The sequence below is a fragment of the Cervus elaphus genome, chromosome 15 (genome assembly GCF_910594005.1).
Source record: "Cervus elaphus chromosome 15, mCerEla1.1, whole genome shotgun sequence".
Lineage (NCBI taxonomy): Eukaryota > Metazoa > Chordata > Mammalia > Artiodactyla > Cervidae > Cervus > Cervus elaphus.
Genome location: NC_057829.1, coordinates 86,221,868 through 86,236,621, shown reverse-complemented (window position 1 = coordinate 86,236,621; position 14,754 = coordinate 86,221,868). Strand labels below are relative to the sequence as shown.

At 58.7% G+C, this 14,754-nt stretch overlaps 1 protein-coding gene across 1 annotated transcript in view; it reads left to right on the top strand.

Moving 5' to 3' along the window:
* The window catches only part of FAM53B (family with sequence similarity 53 member B), a 112,709-nt gene that overhangs the window by 57,713 nt on the left and 40,242 nt on the right, over positions 1-14,754 (top strand). The gene's annotated exons all lie outside the window — the stretch shown is intronic.

Genomic DNA, 14,754 nt, shown 5'->3' with positions numbered 1-14,754 from the left:
GCCTCCCCGGCTCCCGGTCCAGCCCGGGCAAGGGCAGGTGCCCACGTCGAAGAGGGCCAGGAAGCGGGTTCATTCGCTCGTTCTTAAAATCGGATGCGATGAAAGATGAAATCAAACCTCCCTTTTAAAGCCATCTCCATTTCAAAGCAGAAACGCTGTCTCCCGGCGCTGGCAGTGCAGGAGCAGAGAGCCGGGAGGAGGCAGGCGCAGCCTCACAGGCGCTGGGGGTACCCTCCTGGCCCTTCGCAGGGGCCTCCCCCGGGAGCCCCCGTCCCCACAGCTGCCGTAGGAACTGCTCGCACAGGCAGGGGTTCAGCGTCACTCGGATCATGCTGATCCCGAGGTCAGGGCCGCGAGTGACGGTTTCAGAGGACGAGAGAACAGGGGAGGCACGCACTCTTGTGATCGAGCTGCCGAAAGCGTGCGTCCAGCCAGAAGCCGCGATCGTCCTCGCTGTCCATGTAGGTGCGGCCTCTGGCCACACGTCCTGTCGCTCACGCGTCGTCCTCTGTGTCTCAGAGCCCTGGCCACCCTCGTGCTTGGTCTTGGGTGTTGGTTTGAGTGAACTGAACTTGGAGTTAATACACCATCGTCAGAACAGTCTCCAAGCCTGAGAGCTGCCTGCGTTGGCCCTCAGGGGGGAGTCCCGAGGGTCAGAGTGTGATGGTGAGGTCCAGGAGCAGGGCTGGCCCCTCAAGGACAGATGCGTACGGTGGGTTCTGTGTCCAGGGGGTGCTCAGAGCCACGGTCGGAGCCTGATCTTTTCTAGTCTTATCATGTGAGCATCAGCTGTGGCTGGGCTTGAGGGAATGGAGACCAGGTTGGCGGTGAGAGGTTGGCCTTGCTCATGAGCATGTGGCCACATCCAGACGGGCAGGCTTGACATGTCCACCCCTTTCCAGGCGGGCCTCACTGCCTTCCTTCAGTGGCCAGCGCTGCTTTATCGCCAGGACTCCTTTCAGCTGAGAATGAAAAATACAGCTTCTGCTGATGGCGTTTCCTCCTCTCTCCCTTAGTCCTCCGTCCCAACCTACAGATCCCCACTCCCCCAAAAAAGAAGAGAGGCAGGTATCTCTGGTCCAGAGCCCCCACCTGGCCCCCGGGTCCAGTCTTTCTGGCCACCTTTGTCTGAGAGCCCAGGCCCTGGCTCTGGATCAGCGGGGTAGTGCCCCCCTTTCTCTGTGCCCATGGGGATCGCTTGGGGAAGACCCGAGGGGAGGACCCGGCGGGACCCCCGCCCCAGCCCTCCCATCACCACTTTTCTTTCCTCCCTATCGCCGCTCCAGGTGTGTCTGAGCTGGTCAGCGGTCTAACACGTTCATTCAGGTTGGACAGGCAAGTGGAATTTTCCTTCCTGGAGAAACATAAATAGGTAAAAATGCTGGAAAGGTGACAGATTTGGGCAAAGAAAACTTCTGAAGAAAATCCAGAGCCACAAGTTCTGGGTGCGATAAAACAGCTTCCGTTAAATTTTTAATGCTGAGCTTATTTTATTAGCTAATAAGCTAGATAAGGTAATAAAAACAATATACACGTATTATTATATTTTACTGGCCACAAGTTGGAATAACACCACGGGCATCGTTGGAGACATTTCCCGCCCTCACTTGGGTAGAAACCGTTTAAAAATACATTGCTCAGTGGGGCTGTGCCCAGATGTATAGATTGCTTCATCGGCTCCAGGCAGGCCTCCAAGATCCTGAGGAGGCTGCCCTCTGTCCTCCTGTCTTTCCCCAGCCAAGGCCTGGGGAGGGCAGAGTCCGGGGAAAGCAGAGAAGGGGCCCCTGGGAGGCACGTGGCCTAAGGGCTGCGGCCAGAGGCCTGGAGACAGCTGGGCCCGAGCCGCCTCCCACCAAGCCCCTGGACCCAGCCGGCCCTCTTCCCATGGGGCAGCGCCTGCTGTGACCCCCCCACCAGATGATTTGTGGCCGTGGAAAATGGGCCTTGCTCCTCCGGGAGCCTCAAAAAGCCAGGCCCAGGGCCACCTCTGTGCATCTGAAGAGCCTTGGATGCAGTCTGGAGCGTGTAGGACCCAGTGCCCTGTCCCCTGTGAGCGCGGGCCTTCCTGCCCCCAGACCCTGTCCTCCGCGTGGGCTTCCCCGCACCAGTAGCCCCCGGGGAGTGAGCAGGTCTGCGCGGCGGTGGGGAGGGTGTCCTGTGCCACGGGTCGGCATGTCCTGCCGTCGTTTCCTCCGCTGGACCTCAGACCCTCTTGTGGGTCTTTGGATCTTGGTTTGTACGTTCGTCTGCCTGGCGGGAGGGATTCCAGGTGAGCACCGTCCTCCAGGACCCCCTGTGTACGTGGGCTCTGGGCCCAGGAGCCTGAGCGACTTGGTCTACAGGTGCAAAGCGAATGCGCTTTGGTCGGAATCTCTGGGATGACGGGCAGCTCTGAGAAGCCGTGGCCCCCCCAGCGGCACTGACCGGGGCTGGGACTTCCCCGCGGGTCTGTGTGTAAGCTCCCAGGGGCACCCTGGAGCCTCTCCAGACTGCTGGTGGAAAAAGGACCAGGGAGAGACCCCGAGAAAGGCAGGCGGGCGGAGAGACCAAACGCTCTGAGGTTCGGGGCTGCCTTGTGCCCACGGGGAGCCAGGGAGCTGTTGGGTGGGCCCCGCTCCGAGGGGCAGGCTCTCAGCTGGAAGCCTAGGGCGTGAGGGTAGGTGTGATCTCGGGCCAGGACCCTCCCAGGGCCCCCTGGAAACAGGCCCTTCTGGAGGGCGATGTTCACCTTTAGGTCCTCACTTGGGGGGTGGGGGGGACATTGACAAATCAGACAGTCTCACAGATGGGGCAGGAGGCTGGCGGCCCCGGGAAAAGCGCTTCACATTTCTGTGTAGAACATAAATACCATGCTGACCCCCGCCATCAACATAGGACTGCTGGGAGGAACAGGAAATCACGTGTGTGCGCATGTGTATGTGTGTGTATGTGTGTTGAGTAGATGTGTCCGCGTATGTTTGTGTGTAGCTTATGCATGGAGGTCTGTGTATAAAGGTCTGTGTGTGTCTGATTATCTGTCGACACACGTGTGTGTCTCCGTCTACACGTCCATCACCTGTGCTCCCACGCCCCTCGCCCCCGGGAGCTGACGGATGCTGACCACCATCATGGGGGTCCCAGGGCTTGCTCTGGGCATCTCCAGGGGCAGAAACCGGCCCTGAGGGCGATGTTCTGCAGACTCCCCTCTTCATTCGTCCATCTCATTCCTTCTGTTTTCACCCCCACCTTCCGTCCTGGCCACTCCCTTCTTCTTGTCGGTTCCTCTTCTTGCCTCATCCTCGGCTTCTGGAAATGGGAAGGAGGCCTCGCCTGCAGCTGCACTCCGCCTGCAGTGGCTCCGCGAGGGGGGCCAGGGGTCGTGAGATGGGGGCGGAGTCGGAATCGCCACCTGCCTGAGGAGGCGGGTCGTCGTGAGCATCCTCGTCTCACGTCTGTCACCCATGGAACCAGGGTGGAGGGGACTGCGGGAGCCCGCCAGGCGCCCCTGCCCACCCAGCCAGGGTCCGGGCACAGCCGTCCAGCTGAGCGGTGGGGGCCGGTGGGGGGGTGCAGGGTGGTTAGCAATTGCTTTCAGACTGTCTTTGCTGCTTCTTTTTTTTTAAATTCTGAATATAATTTTTTTCACTTTTTATTTTGCACTGGAGTCTCGCCGATGAACAGTGTTGTGCTCGTCTCCTGCGCACGGCAAGGTGACTCAACCATACATATCCGCGTGTCTCTGCTGCTTAAAACCTACGTGTCCCGCTGTTGGGCAGGGGAGCCGGTCCTGAGTGGGGGAGGGTGACTTCGGGGAGGAGGCCCTGGGGGGGAGGATGACGCAAGGACCTGGCCCCGACAGGCCCTTGCTCCCTGGAAGTGCAATTGCAACCGCTCGGTCCACAGAGCGAGACGCTCAGAGGCGGCCCAAGGGTCAGTCCTGCCTTGTCCGAGCCAGGTCCGACCCTTTCCTTGACCTCCCTGAGCTGCTTTACTCCCGCCCCTTCCGCCTGGCGTTTTATATGAAGCCTCAGCCTCCCTTTTGCAAAATGGCAGCATGTGCCAAGGAGGGCAGGGCCCAGCCTGAACACGTGAGTTGTTTATTAGCGGGACTTTCGCTGACATGATTCTTAGCTCCTGCACTTTTTGAAACCTAGTTTGACCGCCCAGCATTGGTTGACTCCCAGCAAGCCCTGGGCTGCACGTGGCCACTCAGACCTGGATCAGGTACGCGAGCGTGCTTAGTCGCTTCCGTCGTGTCCGACTCTCTGCGACCCCACTGACCATGGCCTGCCAGGCTCCTCTGTCCATGGGATTCTCCAGGCAAGAATCCGGGAGCGGGGTTGTCATTTAAAAGCAACAGTTAAAGATGACCCGCTGAACGCCGTGCCCTGGGTGGGTCTGCCGTGTTTTTTAAGTCCAAGCTGGTCATCTTGAAAGAGCAACAAATTGTATTTCTCACAGTGCCTCCGACAGAAGGGAGACGCTTGCGAGGAGGGGTCCGGGGGTTGGAACAGAGCTTTGATTGATCGCAGCTGCCCACACACTGCGGCCCCGCACCTCCCAGCGCAGTCCTCTGAACAGGCAGCAACTGTTGTGTTAGCAGATGTTGGAGGGGCCTGTGAAAGCTGGCCAGGGGGCAGTTTGGGGTAAGAAAGAAGCCTGAGTTGGAAGCTACGCTGAGAGCCGTGGCCCGCAGACGGGTCCAGGAGGGGCGGGTCGGCCAGGGCCGCATGGGCTCTGACGGGGGAGGGCTTGATGCGGGAAGTGGCCAGAAGGGTCATCTCAGAGGCGCGTCGATAGCTCGTGCCGCTCTGCCGACAGGGTCCCTGGGCGAGGCGGCTCCTGGCCGGCCCCCTGCCCGCCCTCTGTGTGCGGCGGGACCGCCTTCCCCGAGGGGTGGCCCTCACCCCACCAGCCGCACTCCCTTCTTGCTCAGGCAGCCTGGCAGCTGCAGGCCAGCTGTGCTTTCTCTTGGCAGGGTCCCTGGGCCCAGGCCTGGTTGCCCAGGCCTTTGTGGCCCTCCGTCCCCCTCTGCCAGGGGTGGCCACCTCCCCGGCTCCAGCTTCCTGCCACATTGCACCCTCAGCACCCTTCCCGACAGCCTGGGGAACCCTGCGGATGGCAGGCAGAGGGATTCAGAGGTGGGTCGCCCTCTGCAACGCAGAACGTGAATGGGTACGAAGATCTTAGGGGAGCAGTCATGGGAAGCCCTGGGATTCCAACTGAGATGAAATAAACGCTAAATAAGAGTTAAGGCCTGGGAATTCCCTGGCAGTCCGGTGGTTAGGATTTGGTGCTTTCTCTGCCGTGGCCTAGGTTCAATCCCTGGCCGGGGAGCTAAGATCCTGCCAGCCGCATGGCATGGCCAAATTTTTTTTTTTTTAAGCCAAGCCAAAATGCACTGTGGATGCCTAGGAATGGTTGCTTCTGATGAGGGGACAGGCTGGGCCTGAACAGAGGAAGAGGGCCCCTGAGACCTGGGCCGTCAGAGCCACGGATGCTCAGGGTGGCAGCCCCTTCTGTGCCCAGGACGGGCGTCGCCAGCCAGGCAGGCGGTCCCTCCGGTTGAACTCACAGGCAGTCTGGAATCTTCCCCCGCAGCGGTCTTCGCAGCCACCGCTAGTTGATACGCCACCTCTGCCCTTGTCCACCCCTCGCTTGAGAGTCAGGGAAGAGTTAATGAGCTGCCCAAGGCTGCGTGGCACTCTGGAGGAGCCTGGGAAGGCCGGGTTCGGGGCTCTTCCCGTGCGGCGATCCACCCCCGGGTGCCCTTCCCAGGTGGCGCACGCTCATGGGACTCAGAGGGCATGGGGGTGAAGCGATGAGCTCTGGGGTCGGGGGTGCTTGGCTCCCCCTTCCGCCCCTTGTTTGAGCTCTTGGTGCCCTCGGGTGGGTCACCGCCGTAAGCCTCCGTTTTGGTTTCTGGAAAGCGTGGGAATGACCGTTTCCCACTGGTGTGGACGGGACTCTGGTGGTGTGGGTCCAGCCAGGGCGATGCTGTAACAGCGGAGCCTCTCCCCACAGCCTGCCTCCTGGCTGCAGCCGTGAGCCGGGCTCGTCACCCCTGGCACAGGGGTGCTGTGACCCCGTGGCCTGGAGCAGGGTGAGGCCAGGGCAGGCGACCAGTTTCAGCTCTCTCTAGTCCTTCTTTTCTCTCCGAAACACTGCAGTCCTTCTTTTCTCTCCGAAAAAACCCAGAAGGGGTTCTCAGAATTTGAGGAAACCCCCTGGATCCCTCCTCTGTCCCCAGGCACAGCCACCAGGTTGCATAAGCAATCTGCTTAAGGTCACTCGGATCAGGGCCGAGTGTTGACACAATGGCTTTGATCTCCCGGGGAAAAGAAAAATAGAAGGAGTTCAACTGGGGACATGCCAGGGAGGCAGCTTCTAATGCCACTTGGTGATTTTCCATGCTTTAATCAAGAGCCTCGCCGAGCCGAAGGGTGTTTGAGGTGACAAAGCTCTGGGGGGTTCTCAGGAGTTGGGGGGCCCCCTGCTGCATAAGCCAGGGGCCCAGATGAGCCAGATGCGCTCGGGGTACCCTCGACTCGCCAGGCCCTACTCTGGTGCCAGGCACAGAGGCGGCCGCCCCGCCCTCAGGAGGCCAGAGCCTGTGGGCAGGTAGAAAGCACGTCCAAGGACATCTCCCCATCCTGCTCCACGAGAAACGTCTGGACAACGTCTCATACGTAGTGCTGGGCATTTCCCAGGCAACTCCTTACGCACGGCTGTTCTGCGTCCTTGCTCAGTGGCCCGAGTCCTGTGTCAGCAGCAGGGTGAATGACCAGGAGCCCAGCGTGGCGGTCAGCGCCCTGTCCAGGTTAACTGCCTGTGCGGGGCCGTCTCTGGGGGCATTTAAAGGGGCCAGGCTTCTTGCGTGTTCTCTCAGTGCCTTGGAATCATGTGAGCAGGACCATAAGCCATGAGGCGGCTCTTGAAGTGTGTGCACGGGGGATACTAGCGGAAGCGGGTGTGCAAAGGTTGGAGTCAGGAAGGGGCGGGGAGGAGCCCAGAGCGGCTGGAGCAGGACCAGGCGGGCAGAGGACCTGAGCACAGGCGGCCTTCTTGGTAGGTCCTCTGAAGACGCTTCTGTTATTCTGAGTGCAGTGGGGGGAGCCTTAGAGAGTTTTAAGCAGGGGAGTAACAGCCCCCCGCCCCCAAGCTCCTGGTGGCGAGGAGCAGTGTGGACTTAGGGGTGGGGGCCGGCTGTTGGCAGGCATGCCAGCATGAACCAGCGTGGACACACTCAGCCTTGTTAGGGGCTCAAGCATCCTGGAGGTGCGGCCAACAGGCCCAGCCAGGGGATTGATCTTGCATTAGTGTCCAAGTCACCGTGATCACACACCTCACCCACTGGGCCGAGCATCCATCACCCTAATCCCCAAAGATGACGTTCCTTAAGCTGCTGTGTTCAGAGTTGGCTGGCGGTAAGGCCCTCGTGTTGTCTCGCCTGGAGCCCTCACTTTGCCCGTATTTCTCCGTGATCTTCCCTCAGTGGCAGTGACGTGTAGCTGATCCCCGTGATTCGCTTTGTTTCCACGTGTGTCCTTGGAGCCATCCCGCCCCAGACCCTTTATGCATCAGCGCTTTGCCGGCCCAGGCTCCCTCTGCCGTCCCCAGAAGCTCGGTTCCTACCCTTCCAGTCACCTCTGCCTCCAGCCTCCAACTCCTTTGCTGAAACGTCCCTGCTCTTGTCCATTTGAACCTGGGTCTTCTCTCCTGGCCTCGGCTGGGAGACTCAGGGCCACAGGAGGCTGTGCCCGCAGCCCTGCAGGCTCATCCCACTGGGTTGCATCACAGGGGTGCCACGTTGTGTCTGTTTACGTTGGCCAGAGCAGCATCTCCGGAAAATGAGAACCTACTAATACAGCCCAGGGACCCCCGCCCAGCCTGGAAGGATGCAGGGGAAGGGGCCGCTTGACAGAAACCCGGAAGCATTTCAGCATTCCCATCCTATTCCTGCCTCCTCATCGGGGATGTTGGGGTCATGCCTCCCGGGAAGGTGCTCCACGCCCTTGGGGAGCCTGTGGGTCAGCCCCTGGGAGGGCCAGAGACCAGGAAGCATGGAGCCATGTCCCTGAGACGGACGTGATTAATTACAAGCCGATGTGCCTGCTGCCTGCCCGTGCCTTTATCCTGTACAGGCTGCTGGCTTACATGCGGACTCGGGTCGGGTGAAGTTAGGCCCTTTGCTAACACAGTCCTCGATTGTCCTCGAGCGTGGCATCGAACTAGACTCCCTCTAACATTTTTGCAGAATCAACTCTCCTGAATTCCTGCCCTCTTCTTGCAGCCTCAGGCCCCCGTCGAGAACTTCAGAAAGCAAATGCCACGCAAGAGGGCCAGCCCTGCACTGTGTTCCCGAGCCGGCAGGAACTGGGTTTTGCCTGGACTCGGGAGTGGGTGTTAATTGCCTATTTATGGCGAGAAGATTAACAATGCCTCCTTTGAAAGTTAGGCATAGTAGAACTCTTGGATAATTCCTGCTGGGGAGGGAGAAGGGTGGCTTTTTTTTTTTTTTTCCCTGCCTTGGAAAACAAAAGGAATGGTTGGTTCCAAAATATAACGAGTCACCACGAGCTTCTTCTGTGAGCAGTAGCAGTGAGCTCACGTCGTCATATGTCACTGAAGGTCACCAGGCCCAGCCCCCTTCGCTGAAACAGTGCAGGGGCCTGTCCTACGTGTAATCTCCGTGGACTGGGTGGTGGCTATGGCGGGAGTGGGGGGGTTGGGGAATGCTGCAGCTGTTTCCTTTCCAGAGCCCTGTGCCTGGGGAATATGCCAGGCTGCCTGGATTAGCTGGGACCCTCTGCAGGGGGCGGAAACCATCCCGTGGGTTGGAGAGTTCGGTGTGGACGACGGTTAGGCAGATTCCTGAAGATCGAGAAGGGGAGATGCTCCCACGGGTGAAGGCCACAGCGGGAGGGAGCTGCCCTTAGGAAGGGAGGGCTTGGCAGTGTGGGGTCTGCAGGCCCACCAGGGCTGAGGACAGGGTAGGCCGTGAAGTGGGTTCCATGAATGTTGGAAAAGCTGCAAACTGGGAGCAAGTGCTGTGCATGGACCAGACCGCTCCCAAGGGGTGAGGAGCAGAGGCGGCTGTAGGAAGCAGGCGAAGTGGTACTCCCTCCTCCAGCCAAGAGGGCTCCCCCAGCCCTCCCGTGGGCATAGCCTCTCGGGTGCAGGCACAGATGGAAGAGCCCCACCCCCAGGGCAGAGTGCAGAATGGGAGAGGGCCTGGAGCTGACCCTTGATGCGGGGGCTGCTTTTCATCCTAGGGCCCGGCCGTGGGCGGGCTGTGCAGACCCGGGCAAGCCCTGTACCCTCGGTACCATCCAGTGTCCTCAGCCAGGGGAGCGCGGGGCCTGCCCCGTTCTCTTCTTCACTCCGCACCACCCTGTCTGCACTCAGAGATGCTTCCCTGGGAACTGCTGGGCACCTGGCACTCAGGATGAAGTCCAGGGGTGTTTTCTGCAAGACACACACCATTGTCCCTTTCATAGCAGATACTGTCAAGAAAGAGGATGGATAATACGCAAGCAGCTTAGCACCGACCTGGATGTGAGCTTGAGCAAACTCCAGGAGACAGTGGAGGACAGAGGAGCCTGGCGTGCCGCAGTCCGTGGTGTTGCGAAGAGTTGGACACGGCAGAGCAACAATAATAATAATAAGCCAGCACACAATAGGCAAGAAAATTTCCGATGGCGATGCATGCTACCAAGAAACTTGAACAGGCTGGTGTGGTTTAGAACGCCAGGTGGGAGAGAAGAGGTGGAAGGGGCCGCCTCCGGTTGGAGGGATGGGGAGGCCCCCCCACTCAGAGGAGGTGACCAGATGAGGGGACGCCTTCAGCCCCCACATTTTCGCCCACCAGCCTGGCTGAGGCCCTGGTGAGCAGGGTCCTCAGTCCTCATTGGACCGGCCTGCGTCCGTAACAGGAATAGGAGGGAATTGGTTGTTCTGACCCTCTGCCACCAACCACCCCCCCATCCAGGGTGTGGACCCTTATCCACCCAGGAGGGTTCCTCTCCTTCCCCTTCAGGGAAGAAAATTGAGTGGGCTCCCTGCTCACCTGCTGAGTTGGGAGACCACTGAGATGCCCTGGTTACTCCTCGGCCCCCACGACCCATGGGCAAGACCTCCCCGAAGGGCCCCTGCCAGAGTGGGTCCTGCAGCCCTTGCCAGCCAGGGGCATGGGTGAGGCCGGGACGCAGGCTAGGCTTCAGGTTCCCTGCAGGTGAGGTGGGGGGTGGTGACATCTGGCCCAGGGCCTCAGGACGTTCTCAGGAAGCATGGCTGTTCCTTGTCTAATCCACTAGGCTCACACATGGATGGAGGAACCTCAATGTTCTAATGTCATCCCGTCTAAACAGACTCATCCTCCCAGCCCTTGGGCAGACAGGCTTTGCATTTCTTTCTTTCTTTTTTTACTTTTGCTCATACCATACAGGCAAAAGGGGTAAACTCTCCTGGAGTTTGCTCCAACTCACATCCGTCGAGTCTGTGTTAAGTCACTTGCGTATTATCCACCCCCTTTCTCGACAGTAGCTGATACGAAAGTGACAATGGTGTGTGTGGGATCTTAGTTCCCAACCAGGGATCGAACCCTCATCCCCTGAGTTGGAAACGCAGAATCTTAACCACTGGACCACCAGGAATGTCCCAGCTTTGCCTTTCTCGAGTTGTGAGTTTTCTGGCTGGAAAACCAGGACACCGAGGTTTCAGCACCAGGGCCTCCCTCGGAGGCTATTTCCACTCTGCCCGAGGACTGCAGCACAGATGTCGTGACTCTTCCGCAGTATCGGGATCCAGATCCTTCCTCCATGCGGGGCTGGAGCACACGGGAGATGGGCCTTCGGTCTGGCTCTGCCGTGCCCAGGGGAGGTCCATGAGGTCCTCCGACTGTCCATGATGTCCCGCAGGTGGACACATCCCTAGTCTGAAAGCGTCCTCTTAGCGCCCGAAGCAGAGCCTTTGTTATGCATTCCTGAGATTTGCTGGGGGATCTCTGAGCCCTTGGCCATTGCCACCCCCTCGTCCCCAGAGTGACTCATCTCCCGGGAGGGGCAGACGTGGCAGCCAGTCCTGCACTTGCCCCAGCCCCGGGCCTGGCCGGCCTGCCCTCTGACCCCCAGCCAGGCTGTCCTGGACACAGGCCCCTGGCCACTCCTCTTCCGTCCCTCCTGGAGTCTCACTCACCCTCTGACACAGTGGGCAGGCCTGGACGTGGGGAGAAGGGGCCTGAGAAATGGGCCTTCTGTGTCCCAGAAGGGAGGTTCCTGGCGAACTCCTTCTTAAAATGACTTGGTCAACCAGGTGCAAGGTGGCGTTGAGGGTTTGCTGTGCCGACGGCCCGGCCAGGCCGGGGCTGTGCTCACACCCACAGGAGGGGCTCTTCTCACACCCACAGGAGGGGCTCTTCTCGCCCCATCACCCCGATTCCTTGTCTGCCCCTTCCTCCTGTGGGCACCCCGGGAAGATCCCAAGACCAGGGCAGGGTCCTTGTGGGCCTCCTGGGTCTTCTCCTCTCACAGTCTTCTGTGGAAGGTCGGGTCCTTGCTGGGACCCAGGTCTAGTCTCACGGACACTGGGTCCACCTCTGGGCCTGCACACCCTCCTGCAACCCCTTGGTAGTTGGGACCAGGTTTAAATAGGCCTAATCCACCTGGAGAAGTTCCATCTCACGTTAATCTGGAACAGTCTTGAACAATGCAAGTTTCTAAGAATTGATGGCAAATAGAAGCAGGAACAAGTATGCAGGCCGGGGAGCCAGCAACAGACAAGACCCCTTTTTGTTGGGTTTAGAACCAGCCCGGGCAGGCGTGGCCCAGCGCAGTGTGTTGGGGGCGAGTGTTTCAGCAGAGATAGGCTGATTATGCAGCATCAACTGTTTGGCGAGAGGAGGGACATGGCATCTGAAAACATGTGAGGTTGGTTGTGTCACTCAGGAGAGACACCAGAACTTCAGCGTGACGCACGTGGGGAGCCCGTGAGCAAAGACTGTGCCCACATTCCCCCACCCCACCTAGGCCAGGGGGCGGTGGAAGGGTGGGTTCTGGACCTGGAGGGGCATGTTGGGGTAACCCTTGCCAGCTGGGGGGCCCAGGGCATGTCACAGTCTGTCTCTGGGCCTCCATGACCTCTGCTGTGAGCTGTAGGCTTTGAAATTGTGGGGATGCCTGGAGCTGGCTGGGTGCACAGACACCCTCCAGAGGTGCTGGCCCTGGATCAGTGTGGTCACCCCTGTCATCACTGTTATTTCTTTGATTTGTTATTGCTTGTGACCTTGAAGTCGTCACCATTAGCTTGATGGGCAGCCCAGAGAAGGAAGCAGCAGGTTGCCAGGGGGCCTGAGAGGGGCCAGGAGGCTGGAGCGGAGGGCGGGGAGGGCAGGGCGGGTGCTTGTGGGTTACCTGCTGACTCTGGGCAGGTGAGGTGGGAGCAGGTTTGCAGGAGAAACTCACCCATCGAATGTTCTCCTCAAGACAGCCCTGTGAGGTCGACACATCTTATCCATTTTAGAGGCTGTAACTGACTCTCAGCTCCGTGCAGTGGAAACAGAATATGAGCTGCAGAGATTACTTTAAATTTTCAGGTTATTGTTCAGTCGCTAAGATGTGTCTGGCTCTGCCGCCCCATGAACTGCAGCACACCAGGCTTCCTTGTCCTTCACCATCTCCTTGAAGTTTGCTCAAGCTCATGTCTGTTGAGTCGATGATACCATCCAACCATCTCGTCCTCTGTCGTCCCCTTCTCCTGCCTTCAATCTTTCCCAGCATCAGGGTCTTTTCTAGCGAGTCAGCTGTTTGTATCGGGTGGCCAAAGTATTGGAGCTTCAGCTTCAGCATCAGTCCTTCCAGTGAACATTCAGGACTGATTTCCTTTAGGATGGACTGGTTGGATCTCCTTGCAGTCCAAAGGACTCTCAAGAGTCTCCTCCAGCACCACAGTTTGAAAGCATCAATTCTTTGGCACTCAGCCTTCTTTATGGTCCATGTCTCAACTTGCTAGTATCCACAGTTAAAAAGAAAAAAAGAACAAGTAAAATTAATAAAATCTTTTATTTAACTCAGTGTATCCAAAACAGTGTCATTTCAACATGCAGTCAGTAGAAATCAGTCATTAGTAGAAATGTGTGCTCATTTTCTGTATACTAAGCTTCTAAGATCAGGACATGTGTTAACGTTTACTACACATCTTGGCTTGACTGGCCACACGTCCAATGCTCGGTGGCCACAGGTGACTGGTGGTTCCTGTAGTAGACAGGGCATTTGGAAGGGGCCCACCTGACCCCGCAGCACTCAGGCCGTGGGGTACAAGGGCAGGTGTGGACCGGCCCAGGGGCAGAGTGTGGTTCCTGAGCAGTCCTGTCCCTGGAGCTTGGCAGTCTCCTGACCACATTCTTCCTAGGAAATTATATTTGTGGTTCTAGTTTGCACCCCCCTGCCAGGAAGGACCTATAGGAAGGTGGGGCCTGTAGCTTCAGCAGCCTGGGAACTTCAGAGAGGGTCCCACCCACCATGGGAACCTCCTGGGCCCTCAGGCTCCAACCCTGTGAGCTGATTCCAGTCAGCATGCATTGAGTGGGTGCCAGTTCTGTACAAGTGCCCGGAGCTGGGGCTCAGGGGAGACCAGCGTGCATAAGGCCCCGGCCTTGCCTTTAAGGGGCCTGCAGGCTACAGAAGGGTCAGGAGGGAGCAACTGTGTCTAGGCAGCCACCTGCAAGCTGGTGAGGTAGTCATGTCCTCGGGGGGGTTGGATTCAAGTTCTGGACTCATCTCTTCATTCAGCCACCGCTGACCAAGCTCCTGCTGTGTGTTGGGCCCCTGAAGACTCTAGGACTGCAGTAGGAGAAAGGGACCTTCTGCCCCAGCCTTCTGGAAGTCACAGCATCAACACTTGATCATGTAGAAACCTGGGGAGTTTGACCGGCGCTCGTAGCTCTGCCCTCTGTGAAAGTGAAAGTTGCTTAGTCCTGTCCGACTCTTTGTAACCCCATGGGCTGTGTAGTCCATGGGATTCTCCAGGCCAGAATACTGGCGTGGGTAGTCTTTCCCTTCTGCAGGGGATCTTCCCAACCCAGGGATCGAGCCCAGGTCTCCCACATTGCAGGCGGATTCTTCACTAGCTGAGCCACAAGGGAAGCCCAAGAACACTGGAGTGGGTAGCCTACCCCTTCTCCAGCGGATCTTCCCGACCCAGGAATCGAATCGGGGTCTCCTGCATTGCAGGCGGATTCTTTACCAGCTGAGCTATGAGGGAAGCCCAGCCCTCTGTGCCTTGGTCTTTTTTTCTGGTTAAATAGGATCTGTAGTGGTTGTTGCTGGGCTTAAAACAGGACGATGACTGCTGGACAGACCCTCTCTGGCACCTGATGCACTCGCCAGAGTGCTCTGGGAATCTAGCAGTCAGGACCAGGGGCGCCTGGTGGGTTTGCCGTGACGCGTGCAGGGCTCTCTGCTCCTTCGCAGGGTAGCCGCGATACTCCCTGGTGGGCCTAGGCCTGGTACCCAAGCCCCTCCTCAGAGCGCAGCTCTGCTGGAGGCAGAGCAGAGATGGGGCCCCGAGATGCTCCCTTGACTGGAAACCGACCCGTGTGGCTGGAGCTGCGGTTGGGATGGTGTGTGGAGGGTTGGGACCTTGTTCTGCGTGCCATCGGGAGCCAAGGATGTTTCTGAACAGGACGGTGAGGTTTTGAGGCTGTGTCTGGCTGGGGGTAGTTTTGCAGGGAGCCCCCAGGGCAGACAGAGAAGGCTCGTGCCTGTGTATTTAGTGGCC